Genomic DNA, 10094 nt, shown 5'->3' with positions numbered 1-10094 from the left:
TTACCGAGCCCCTTGGCAGGCATTGGGATATAAATACCCCTCGTAAAGAGAGGGGTTCTCGTCAATCTAGGGAGCACAAGTTTGCTCTGGCACCCGGAGAGCTGGGAGCTGAGGCCCAGGGTCATGGCACAAAGTCAGAGAATAGACACTGAGTGCTGGGTGCTGCCCAGAGAGGGTGACAAGAGCACCTGCCACCTTTCCAGATCTTTTTTAGGACCCCTGTGACTGCCTGCGTAAGGTGGCACCTCAGGGAAGAAGGGGGTTGCCAAAGGGCAAGGTGAGAGTTCTGCAGAGAAACACCCTCCCCTGCTTCTCTCTTTGGCAGAAGCGGCACTGCCTCTGCCATGCAGGAGGGTGATGTCCCCTGGGGAGGCCTTGCTGAATATGCCTGGGATGGTTCCGGAAGTAGGAAGGGCGGCCGGGGGTGGGGAGGCGGCAGGAATGTTCTGGCCTGCTGCTCATACAGGCGAGTGTCCCGAGAGGAGGGCCCCTGGACATCAAAGGTTCCTTTTGTCCCCTTCCGAGTGGCAGGGCAGACCGGCCGCTGGCGATGACTCAGGCCCGGCCCTGACGTCACCCACGCCCTGCCACTGGCCTCCCTCTGCAGCCAGGAAACTGGGGAGTGGCACTCGCAGGCTGCAGCAAATCTCAAAATAGGGAGGCAACTGCCTCTCTCCTCCTCCTCTCCATCGCCCCTCAGCACACCTTTCTTTCCTTTTCTGCTGCCTTTTGTTTTTTTGAAGCCTCACAGAAGGTTTTACTTATAGATCAACTTTCAAAATTGTAGGAAGTCAGAATGGGTGACATCATCAGAAAAATATGTGGAGCTGATCTCGACAAGGAGTGAAGAACCCAGAGCAAGAAAGCGGTTGTAACTCCTGAGCCCAGGGAGTTGGCAGCGTCTGGGTTTCAGAGGAGCCAGCGCCTCCGAGTAAGTGAAGGCCCACCCCTGGGCCCCCTCACTCAGCGCCCTTCGCCGTGGGGCGCCATCTTGTTCCCTGACACCTGCGCTTGGCAGGCCCCAGCCCAGAGGGAGGGAGTGGGGGCTGGGGAACCGTCCAAATACGGCACCAAAGGAATCTATCTGATCTTTCTCTTCTCCGCAGGACCAGACAAAAATGCATTTCCTCTCCAAAAAAAAAAAAATATAGAGATAGGTAGATAGATAGGTAGATGTATATGTGTGTGTATGTATACACACACACACACACACACACACACACACACACATTAAGGCTGAAATCCTGGGGAAAATGGCCCACCTCGTGCCTTCCCCCGTCAGCCCTCTTGTTTTGTTTCCTCTTCCTCCTTCCGCCCCAGTGCTCTGTTTTGGGCTGCCAGAATGTTTGTTCAGAGTTCTGAACGCTTTGCTTCCTGGATCTTACACCAAGTAATCAGACACAAAAACAAACCCTGTTCTAGGAAACTATGTGCCCTGTGCTGTCAAATGGTACTTTCGCACCTAACCTTTTAAAAGATGGCAGCTCTGGTAAGAAAATGACCACAACCTGCCGCCTATACTGAGTGTGTTTCTGGTTGTCTCTGGCTGTTCTGGTGCGTGCACCTCCATTGTCTGATGGCCCTGTTTACAGAGATCTTATTTTCATTCCCACTGTGCCATCGCATCTGGGATGGTATTAAACACAAAGACAGATTATAATGTATTTTGGTGTCTGTTTTAACTTCACCTAAAAAATCTTAAGTCTTTGCGTAGGCTATAATTTTACAAGCTCTGGAAGTTTCTACCTAAGAAAGTTAAGTTCCCAGGAGAAAAGTTTTAACATGTACAGAACTGCAGAGCACACAGGCATAGAAATCAAACCCAGTTTTCCTGGCTTCCAAAGTCATCTCCTGAGTCAGCATCTAGTCTTTGTATAGCTTACTTAGCAGAGTAGAATTGTTCTTTATAAATTCTGTTTTGAAATGATGGAGGGGATGGTATTTAAAAATGAATTTTATTTTATAAACGCAATAGGGAAGCTTGTTTACTGAAAAGAGTGGCAAATTCCTTTGTAAACTGACAACACCCTTTGGAAATTAACCATCACACTCTAATATCTCCGTTTTGTAGATCTCACATTTTACTTTTTGTTTTATTTTAGTATATCAGGTTGTCTTGGAAGTGAGTCTCTGCTAAACTACTCTTCTTCGGGCTGAAAGATCTGAATGCTGTGACCATTAATTTGGTGAGTGTCATTTGTCCCTACTGGCTGCTTAAATTTAGGTTACTAAATCTGTTCTTTTAAGGAAAGGGGAGTAGGCACAGGGATGTCTGCATAAAATGATAACAGCTGTATCAAAGAGGATAATAGTAATAGGATAGGCTGATTGCTGTAACAAACTGAAAAATGGATAATGGCTCAGACACAATAGAAGTTTATTTCTTGCTCGTGTAACAGCACAGGTTAGTGGGGCAACTCTCTTTCATGCATTCCTTCAGAGACACAGGTTGAGAGAGGCTCCACCTTCCACGGTATGTGGTTTTCAAGGTCATCTGGGATTGTTTCCACTTCCCAGTGGAGGAAGAATAAAGAATGTGAGCAAGGGCACGTAGGAGGTTTTCATGGCCCCTGCCTAGAAGTGGCACACAACACTTCTGCTCACACTCTGTTGACTAAAACCCAGTCACATGACCACATCTGACTGCAAAGGGATCTGGGAAATGTAGTCCCAGGTGGGCAGTGGGCAGCTACTTCCCAGTGACATCTCTGGAGGGTTTCTGGAGAAGAGGTAGTCCTCCCTGGCACAGCATAATCAGAAACTTAGAGATGCTCAAGGACAGGATAGCAGAATGAAGCAGTGGGAGAAGTAAAAAAGATCATATATTTAGAATTCTCTATCTGACACGCTTAGGTAAAGAGTGGGCAAAGAGCCATGGGTGAGATTTTTCAAGACGGCTATGTCGCTTCTGATCCTGAGCCTTTATATGAGCACCAGCATGGCACCAATAGCCAGTGAACCATGAAGGACATTCCTCCCCTCTTTTTTTCCCTCCAAGGTCCTCTTGGTCTTGGACCATTCTGGCTCTGTCTCCTGGTCCTGGGTCTAGTCATGTTAGTTGGAATTCTCCAAGAGAATTCTGTTCCCCCAACATTAAGCCCCAGTGTTCTCTAGGAAAGCTCATGGTTTCTTTGACTCCTGGTTCTGTCTGCTCCTGGGGGATTTGGGATCTATTCTAGATCTTGGCATACATTTTAATCTTGGGAGGTAGAGGAGGAAATCCCTGACAAGATGGACTCTTCAAACCAAGTTATTAGAGAAACAATTAAAACTAGACTAAAAAGGCTCAGGCTGGGGAGATTAACGCTCCCCAAAGGATTTGATATATAATTCTAGCTTTTACTTTTCAGGAAAATTTCAAAGCATTTAGTGAAATAATGAGTGATAAGGTTATAAGCCCTGTTTGGAGAATTCTGAACTGATTTTATATTTTATTCAGCCTTTTCACCATTGTTGGTCTTAGTGCAGTATCCCCCTCACTGGTAAATATCAGAAAACATATGGTGGTGCCCTTATGATACCCCCAAGGCATCATAAAGAACTTCAATAAAAAATGGACTATATGTGCTCATTTCAGCAGCATATATACTATAAAAATGGACTACCATCCTTGCCTGAGCGGCCTGGTACCTAGTTCTCTAGTTTTGTTGTCAATATTTGGCTAGATATTTGCTAGATACCCTGGTTTCTTATTATATTTTGCCCCTGGACTTGACATTTTTGGCACCCACACCCTGAAGAATACACATTGTCCATTGTGTGGGAAGGCCAGCTACTGGCTGATTTAACACAGCTCTCAGGCTCTCACAGAGCCCAAAGCCTGGTCTCATCTCCTATTACTGCTCCCTGGCCTCTGCTCTGTTCCCTCACACCAGGGGTGGGCTAAGGAGGAGGGGAATAGAATAACAGGTTGATTTGTTGCAAAAATGCTTCAACCTTTGAAAGTCCATTTTCTTGGGTCTTGTGAGAGCTAGCTGAGCTGGCAGAGTAAGCTAAAGATAAGACCAGGTTGAATAGGAGGGTACAGTGCCTGCTACAAGCAGCAAAAAGGGAGCAACCAAAAGAAGTTAGTTGAGAACAAGTACCATGTTTCAAAAACTGGAGCCAGGTGGGGATGATCTGTTGCTGGATGTTCAAGCCTAAAGGAATCTGCCAGGAAAGACAGGGCCAAAGGCCATGGTCAAGGAGGAAAAGTGTCAGGGTCCATTCACTGGGGAGACTCAGTAGTCACAGCTTGTTAATTTCAACAGCCACATGATAATGACTCCTCAAATTACTGAGTATGCAGGAATTGACATACATGTAGAGGTGTTACCAAGTCCAAACTCGCTGCACAACAGGCCAATAAATGGAGAGATGAGTTTTGAGGGTAAGGAATAGCAACTTTATTCAGAAAGCCAACAGACCAAGAGGATGGTGGGCCACTGTCCCGAAGAACCATCTTACCCAAGTTAGAACTCAGGCTTCTTTTATACTAAAAGAGGAGGAGGTTGGTTGCTGCAAACTTCTTGGTGTCAGAATCCTTTGCTCTTGCAGCTGTCCATGTAGTTCAGGTCATGATGTTACTGTAAACCTTCAAGGAGACAAATACCACTATTTGTTCTGTAACTTTTAATTTCTATATGAATGAAGAAGTATTATACCTTTAAAGTTCAGAGTCTTGACAGTGAGCTATCTTGTATATTTCAGGCTATGGGCAGCATTCTTAACTTGTAGTAAAAGCAATAGACTACGAAGGTTAAAGTAAAAAAAGCAGATCCAATATGGAGTCAGATTTGTTCTTCCCTGTTACAGAGAGGTGAGGTGGCGTCAACCTCCTCATTTCTAATGTCTAGCTGCCTAGCATGGCAGAGAGAGGTGTGTGGCCACCAAATCAGAATTTCACCACTGTTAATGCAACCTGTCTACAGTGTTGGTACAGCATCCTGGGTCATATCACAGACACACCAGCAAGGCATAGGTAAAAAATACCTGCTTTGTAAATATTTTGATCTTTGACATTTTCAAAACAGCATCCAAGTAGACATCATGGGGAAAGTTAGACTTTCTTGAGCTCCCTTAACTTACAGTTTTGTATTTTGTTATTTTGAAAAATCTTAATTCCACAAGAGGGGTAGAATTCAAATGTGGGGCCCCATAGTCTTTTCAGGGCTCAGATCACCCCTGTGATGTCTGATGCACAGATGTGGTCTGGGCACAGCTGGCTGATGTAAGCAGTGCCTGGACCAGTTGGTTTTATGCTTTTCATGGCACAGAAGGACAAGGCCCCGTCTTGCCCTGGGTCAGCTTTATGAATGTTCGGTTACTCCCTTTTGAGGATTTTACAATCAGGCCACGTCACAGTCACCAAAGCTAAGAATTCATGGTAATGGGGCTTCGTAATTTCTCATGCTGAAATCCCCTGACTTCTTGTCAAGAACGCAGTTGGAAAACACCACACTGAAGACTTCAGGGTTTTGTTTTTAACTCAAGCTCTGGTTTTCATCAGAACTTTATAGCTTCCTCCCGCCTCTAAAATAGTATTTTTAAAAAATGTAAAACTGAGATTCTGTTAGAATAAGTAAGGTAATATATGTGGACTGGCTTGGGCGACTTAGAAAAATGTATGGCAGGTCAGGGTGCTGATGAAAGTAACTACCATAGTTACGGTCAGTGTTTTGGATATTGCTGTTACTATTGTAAGTATCATTATTACTTTTTTTTTTTTTTTTTGTCTTTCTAAATGGACTTTCATCTGAGATCCTTAGCACCACTTCCTAACTAGCTAAAGCTGTGGTTCAAAAATTTCAAGGATATTTGGAAAGGTCTGACTCTAGGCCAGGAGCCTAACTGTGAGGCTTCTCACTGAGCTCTGTGAGGGAGGGTCGATTTGAGCCATCTCTCTGCCAAGAAAAGATGCTTCCTGGCATTTGATGGGGCTCCCAGCGTGCTGGCCAAAGGAGGTTCTGAAATCGCTCTGTGGAAGCGCTGACCCTGGGTGGTGTCTCCCAAGCCGGAGTGGAGTCTGTCGTCTGTCCAAAAGCCCCCACTCAGAGTGCAGTGTGTCTGCTTGGTACTGTGGGGTGGGGCCAGGGTGTGTGGGGGGTCATACACAGAGGTGACAAGCATGAGCTCAACCCAAGAGCGGTAGAGATGCTGTTGAAACTGTGGACTCCCATCCATGTCCCAGATCCTGCCGTCTGTTATCTTCGAATGTAGCAAGAAAGTAGTACCTAGTGAAAAGGACTTTCTCATTGACCCAAATTCCTTGGCATCAGCTATACTAAGGTACTTTGCAAAAGAGAGCGTAGCTTAAAATTCACGCCAAGCACTGGACCCAGTCTGTCCGCCTCTAAGTCCTGCTTCAGCAGCCAGGCCATGGCTGGGCTGGACTCCTAAGGGACTTCTCTTCCCTCTGTGTTTACTCCACATGAGGGAAATTCCTTTTCTTTACTTTAAAAAAAAAAATGAGCACTGTTTTTCAAATAAAAAGAGCCAGAACTGGTCACTATACAAAATCTAGAAAATACAGAAAAATATCAAGAAGAAAACAACCATCTCCAGTAATCCAACAATTACGCAACAATTCAACATTAACATGTTGATGTATTTATTTCCAATTTTTCACATGTTCTTTTCTCCTTTTAAACATTATTGAAATGGTATTTTTATATGCTTTTTCTCACCCCACTTAACATTGTGTTGTAAACATTTTTCCAAGTCACTGAATGCTCTTTGGAAATTTGAGTTTTAATGATTGTGTTTCCATTGCACTAATATGTCTTAATTTATCCATTTTTTTTTTTTGATGGGCATTTTTATTGCCTCTGCTGTTCTGCTGTTATAAACACGAAAACATTCTTGTAGATAAATCTTGGTGGACGTCTTAGGGAAAATTCCTAGAATTGAATCAGTAGGTCAAATGACCTATTTTTAAAGTTCCGAACGCATGTTGATAAATTAGCCTCTAAAAAGTTACCAATGTCTGTTTCAAAACTTAAGCCCTTTCAGTTTCTCATGTTAAAATGCAAGTTCATAGTTCCCAGTAGTATCAAAAGCGCTGAGGAGGGGGCCTAGGAATATGCATTTTAATATACCCTCCCAATCTTTAGGCACCCTAAGGCCTGAGAACTATTGATAATGCTGTGTTCAATTCAATAAACATTCATTTTCAGCAGCACTTATTAGACAGAAAGAAGTCAGGGGACCCTAAGCTAGTTTATGTAAACCAGAATTTAACTTGAAGGCTCTTTTCGGCTTCTGAATTTTAGATTTTTGCTTAATCGTAGTGTGGTATAGTTGAAAGATCATCAGCTGGGAAGTTAGGAAACCTTGTTGTAAATATGAGATAACCGAGACCCAGAATGGTTCATTTACTCACTTGTGGTTGTTACCCAGAGATGTAGTGGCAGAGATAGAAGCAGAACTTGAGAAGGCAAAGGGCCCGGATCCACCCAACCTCTGAGGAGCAGAGACAAGGCACCTGTGAGAAGGCTAACTCCTGAAATGAGCCTCTGCTTCAGCCGGGGAACTTTGATCTGCCTTCTGGTAGGCAGGGCCTCTCTTGGGATGTGTGTGGGCAGCTCAGACCCTGCGAGGGTCACTTCATGAGACCGCTCTGTGCCCTGAGCCCCGAGGGGGTAACATTGGAGCTAGACCGAGGAGGACATAGGGCAGCTACTCGGCTCCATGCCATGAGAACTGAGTAGGAGGTGGGGTCCAGAGTCAGAAGCCAAAAGAACAGAGCAGGGACAGGGCAAGGGCAAGACTCACACTGTGGGCAAAAGCTAGGTCAAGACAGGCATGCGTTGAAAAGTCAAAGCCAGAGCTGAGGGTTGCTGCCATGGGTTCAGCCTTGAGGGTGACATCCCCTTACCCAACTTCGTGGTCAGGTGATGTACCTGCCCAATCTGCACCTGCCTCATTAAATCTAGAAGGTGCTGTCTGCTCGGCTGCCTTCTAACAGCAGGTGAGTAGGAGCACCTGGCCAAACGAGGGGTAATGGGTCAGAGGAGAGGTACCTGAAAATGGAAACTTGGACATTTCTGTTACCCCAGAGAACACAGTGAACAAACAACAACCAAATTTTAAAATCCTCACCACCTTCTGAGCGGAAGTGTGACTCTCCATCCTGTCTGCATCACTCTGCTGACAGCCAGAAGACCACACTCATGGGTCACCTGATACTGTGTGGCTGCCCTTCCACTGGTTTTACTACCTCAACTTCTGGAGGGCCGCCATTGTACCATTTGACTCTCAAGCTCAGCTTCAAGTTCAGCCTCCACAGACTGCTCAGCCCTCACAGTCCCCAGTTCAGGGTCAGCGTCTATAAATCACCATTTAGCTTCCTCCATGCCCAAGTTCACATCCTTCTCCTGTGACTGCACCAGGAGAAGCATGAGAGCCCAAACCCAAAGGAACAGCTTCTTGGCACCCATCCTGCACGTGTAAGCACAAGGGAATTTGCCAAGGATCACTGAGCTTCCCTGCTCCTGTGTTTGGTCTTTGTCATCTTTTGGCTGTCCCATACAGGATCCCTGCCTTCCTGATGCTTGGCCTCCTGGTCCAAACTTGCGGAGCCAGGGTCATGACGAGTAGGGATTCTGGGAAGCTCCACAGCCTCCCCTGAATCAGGGTTACAACAGATGGAGGGTGACTTTCCAGACATGGCTGGGGCAGTTTGAGTCATCACTATGAGGTTGGCCCTTTACAGAACCCATTTCCCTGGTGTCCTGAACTTCCCTGGCTGAGGCACCTTCTGATACTCAGATGAAGTTTTGATTGCTGGCAAGACCTGGATCCCAAAGCTAGGAAGGTCTATGTGGTGGTGACAGCAGTGCCTCCAGATCTAACTCCCAGGAGGTGGAAATCGGAGTTCTGTGACATCCAGATAAGGTGTCCATATGCCGCCAGGGAGTCTTGAGTGGTCAGCAGAGTAGGAGATCTGAGGGCAAAGAGTGTTCTTTGGGGCCCAGGACATCTTACAAGTGCCACTGGTGGTCCCATTCCTACCTGTCTGTGCTGACTCCTTGCCCCTCCCCCACCCCTACACACACACCCTGCTAATAAGTAACTAACTTTAGGAATAAAAAGCACTAATACAGTCCCTTATCAAAAGTGCCAGAGGCCCCTGGCCCGGGCAGTCTGTCTCTGCCCCATGGCTGTCCCATCATGGCCTTCCTATTGCCCCATGGGAACCAGTGTCACTGCTGTCAAGTCTGCCTGCCAGGCCAAGGGGCACTGCCTCGAAGAAGCCCAGCATTCCCAGTTGGTGACGTCCCACTTCCACAGTCAGGAGCAACCAGGCACACCCAGGGGCTCACGCCATATCAAGAGTCCTATTTTTCCATCATCAAAATGCCTGACAGCACAAAGTGCCGGGCAAGTATTAGGAAAGCTAAAATGGTGAGAGAGATCTGAAGTCACCCCGTGCAAGTTCTGAAGGCCTCACACTTGACTGCCATCTTGACTGGACAGCATCAAAAGGAGCCCCTACATGTCGATCAGGATGGCTAAAATAAAAAGACGTTACCAAATGCTGGCGAGGGTGTGGGGAGACGACCGCTCATGCATGGTGGGGGGAGAGTAAATGGTGCAGCTGCTCTGGAAAACAGTTTGACAGTTTTTAATAAAGTTAAAGGTATACTTGCCGTACATTCCCGTTCCTGGGGATTTACCCAAGAGAAATGAAAACGTAGGTTCACACAAAACCCTGTTCATGAATATTCATAGCAGTTTTATTGGTTATAGCTTAAAACTGGACACCAGCCAGATGTCCCTCAGTGGGTGAATGGATAACACACTGCGGTACATCCATACCATGGACTCCTATTCAAGGGTGAAAAGGCACATCTTTACGTACAACTGGAATGAATCATAAGGGCATTCAGCTGGGTGAAAAGAAAGCCAATCTCGGGTTACAGACTGCATGATTCCATTTATATAACATTCTCAAAGGGACAAAATGACAGTGATGGAGAACAGATCAGTGGCAGGGGTTAGGGTTGGGGGAAGGTGTGACTGTAGCGGGCCAGCACAGGGAATTTCTTTGTGGTGATGAAATAGTTCTGTGTCTTGATTATAATCATGGCCACTCCAGTCTATAGGTGTGATAA

The 10094-nt window shown here is 46.0% G+C and overlaps 1 protein-coding gene across 7 annotated transcripts in view; it reads left to right on the top strand.

Moving 5' to 3' along the window:
- ZBTB38 (zinc finger and BTB domain containing 38) overlaps positions 1 to 10094 on the top strand; it is a 113851-nt gene that overhangs the window by 40321 nt on the left and 63436 nt on the right. For 6 of the 7 annotated variants that reach the window (XM_010952268.3, XM_074370441.1, XM_045514710.2 and 3 more), the window contains 2 exons: positions 788 to 931; positions 2103 to 2186. The gene's annotated coding sequence lies outside the window, so the exon portion shown is untranslated. Of the gene's footprint in view, positions 1 to 618; positions 932 to 2102; positions 2187 to 10094 lie in introns of those variants that run through there. The other variant, XM_045514709.2, reaches the window with a different exon arrangement.

This window comes from Camelus bactrianus, chromosome 1 (assembly GCF_048773025.1).
Source record: "Camelus bactrianus isolate YW-2024 breed Bactrian camel chromosome 1, ASM4877302v1, whole genome shotgun sequence".
NCBI classification, from domain to species: domain Eukaryota; kingdom Metazoa; phylum Chordata; class Mammalia; order Artiodactyla; family Camelidae; genus Camelus; species Camelus bactrianus.
Note: the sequence above shows the minus strand (reverse complement) of the source record. Positions and strands in the feature narration are given on the sequence as shown.